We start from the raw sequence: 3,683 nt of genomic DNA, 5'->3' as shown, positions 1-3,683 counted from the left end.
ACCAATTATGTTTCATAAAAAAAAGAAATAACAAAATTTGTTGAAAAATATAAATTATATTAATTAAGTCGTAAAGCATCATATTCAGGATTTATCAGCTGAATCCAAATTTTTGAATTTTTTTATTTGATTATTGTTATTATAGTTGTTATTAAAAATGAGTAGATCCTCTCCCGAAACCTTCCATGCCATCCCAACCTCTGGCTTATGTCTTGTCTAAAGATGTGTGCATGGCCACTAAGCCTATGAAAACTGTATGTTGAAACTGGGATCTGGCATGTTTTCTCACAGTCTTCGTCACACTCTGCTATATGCCGTATTATCTCACAAGCACAAAGCAAACAGATGGAGCTTAATATGGACTTTGGCGTAAACTGGATTCAGGATTCAGAAATTAACTCAATGGCTCAACAGCGTAGTTCAAACACACATTGTCATGATTGATGCTCTGCTATGGCATGGTATATGCAACTGAAGATTAGTAAGTTAAAACCTTTATGTAAAGGTTCCTTTCACAATGCTTGAATAAACATACTTGAGGGGAACCGGAAAAACAGACAAAAACATTTACCGTCACTGACAGTTATATGATGTATATATGGCTTGTTAGTTGTAACAACAGCAAAAAAGCAAAGGGGTGTGATTTATTCTACAAGTGCCATAAAACAGATATGCAAAAATGGTTGGTTCTTGTGAAAAATTGCTTGTGATGTTCTTCATTTCTAAGCCCTTTCAGAAAACAGTATCCGCTAATTGAATAATAAATGTTACTTATAAATCTGTCACATAATATTGCAAAGCGATTCATACACTAAAAAAAGTGAAATGATTTTGGTTTCCGGTTTAAACCTGTTTCAGTCAGTTTGTCTAAAAAGAAAATAACACTCCCCAATGAAAAAAAAAGAAGAAAATAAACAATTTTGTTTAAATAGTATTTTGCTTGACACCAGAGTTTTGATGTGCAAAACAAATACTGGTTGCTGGTTGAAATTAAGTTATAAAATGCCCCAAAATATTTTGTTATACTGATTATATTATTATACTCATCTAGATTAACATTTGACCTATGTCTAAAGAAAATATATTGGTCTTTACAATAATCTTTTTACTTTGTATCAATGTTTGTATAAGTATTAATCGAACCAAACCATATATATAATCTGAAAAAAAAAAACACTAAAATTGTTCAAATAATATATATTCTATTGATGAAGAATTTACTTGATCAAAAATATAGTTAAAAGAGTAGGCTAATGTTGCAAATTATTTTCAAATGTAAATGACAGTTTTACTTGTGATGGCAAAACCCTATTTTCAGGATCCGTTAGGCTTTACTTTAATCGTATGTTACATAATACTTAAGAAATCATGTTAATGCTGATTTGAAACCTTAATACTGCTGATTAGAAGAGTAGGAAATGGCAGAACACAATCATATTTGTCTAGAAATTCTGAGAAATAAAGACTATATTTTATGAACTACTGTCTTGAAGGAAGAAAGTAAAGTGGGTCTAATCAGGAGAGAGGGAGAGAGAAAGAGTGAGAGAGAGAGAGAAAGAGAGAGACAACAAGATGATAAATACATTTGAGTATCTGTAAACTAAGGATTCTTCATAACAACCTATGCATGTGTGCAGCTTTAAGCAAGTAAGCAGACATCTGTGTTATAATTATTTTATTGTGTTTATTTATTCCTTTTAATATACTTAATAAAATATATTAAAGATATTTATTATTATATTATTTTTGCTGTTTATTCTTATGTTGTGTGCTGTTTTGTCTTCACGGTGAAGCTACAGATACAAGCATGTCCCTGTCTAGGTTTTTAATGTTACAGAACAACGTTGTGAAGCAGTAATTTTCCACTGTCTTCGATTGGTAACAATTCTGCTTCAAATTTGGGTTGCTCAGATGAAGTCATACCGAACTTTGAGAAAGATTATTCAATTCAGACAGTTCATGCTCACCATGACTTCAAACCACCAGGTGGATCTAAAAATAGAAACAGACATCTGTAACATTTGCTGTAGTTTATGATCAATTTAATGATAAAAATATCAACTTCATCCACAAAAATAATTTTATAGTTACCTGACTGATACTTTGTAGAGTAATGCATATAAATATATAATAATTCTCTCCTTTACACTGTTTGTGTTCTAGCTACATCATCTGCATGAGTATTTAATTTGTGAAATTTAATTAGACTTGATCAGGTTAATAGATCTAGAGTTTAATATGCAAATATATTTAAAAATCGGTGATCTGTATACTATTGGCTAAGCTTTGTTTTTATGATGAGAACTAAACCACTGTTATATGGCCGTTTTTGCACTAATCAAGCTTTCAAATAGTCAGGATGTCACAATAAACTGCATATATTTATAAAAACAATTACAACATGATATAAAGAGAATGCATTGATACATAATTTGTGTAATTAATTCAATACAAATTAATAAATACAATGAGACTTTTCTTCCCCAGATGGGTCAGATATGGACAATCCCAAGAGTGTGTATTTTAACCTAGTGTGTATTTTATTACAGGAATACTGGCTTATTTTTACCTCATTCGTGGATTAATATTGCCAGATTAATTTAAAATACATTACACAACAACTGTGTTTACACGATACAGTGTTTATTGCTATTACTATACTATTTTGGATGAATACAGTTTTAAATACAGCATGTTTTATACAGTTTTTATTGATTACCTACATTTAAACTCATTTAACGAACATTTTTTTGGGGAAAAAAAAACATTTAATATTTAAAAGTAACATTCAGTGTAATCCCTGTTATCCCTTTTCCATTGAAATAGTGCTGGTTCTTGTGCTGGTATGTTGCTGAAATCTGAGCTGGTGTTCAGCAGAGGAACTATGAACTTCAGACCACTGCCCCGTGTTTCTGAGAGCCGAGGATTTCTGAGAACAAAGTAAAGAAATTATAGATTAAATAAAACCTATACAAACATGAATGCACCAGTTTGGCATCGCTGAGATGAGGTAAATGCAACGTTACTTGACATATTGTTTAAAAGCAGTTTTATTGACGTCTTTCTGCGGTTGAAAACACTGACTGAGGGATAACATGAGACATAACATTAGCTTTATTTAACTGATTTAAAATGATGAATAGTGTTTGTTTTTTTTACAAACTGTAATAGAAAAGGACCCTCTCCAACGTATTACAACAAAGTTGTAAACAGAATTCTCTAGAATCTCATTGTTGTCACAGAATGTCACAGAAGACATTATCAACTACGACACTGATATTATACTTCGGATCAATTTCTTGCACAAGCACATAAGTGAGGTTTCCTTTAAAAGGGTAATATATTGCATCAAATGTAATGTAATGTAGGTCGCGAAAGCCATTGCAGATACCTGAAACAACATGCACAGATCATTTTCAGTGCAACAATACATTGTGAGACAGTAACTGATTCATTAAATAGAACATCAAATATCCATCTTAACTCACATTGGCACTCATATTTAAAACAGCATCCAGACTCGTCAGCAACTTTCAGTGGTGGAAATTTGTTCTTACACACAGGATACTGGACAGGATCACAGTGTACTGCTTTATTCTCCACTGTACCATTTATGCATGTGTCTATAGAGCAATTTCCCACATGAATAGATTCACCATTCTAAAAAAAAAAAAAAGTTAAGT

Source organism: Sinocyclocheilus rhinocerous, unplaced genomic scaffold (genome assembly GCF_001515625.1).
Source record: "Sinocyclocheilus rhinocerous isolate Xijiao unplaced genomic scaffold, SAMN03320098_v1.1 scaffold1399, whole genome shotgun sequence".
NCBI lineage: Eukaryota > Metazoa > Chordata > Actinopteri > Cypriniformes > Cyprinidae > Sinocyclocheilus > Sinocyclocheilus rhinocerous.
This window is presented reverse-complemented; position numbering follows the sequence as displayed.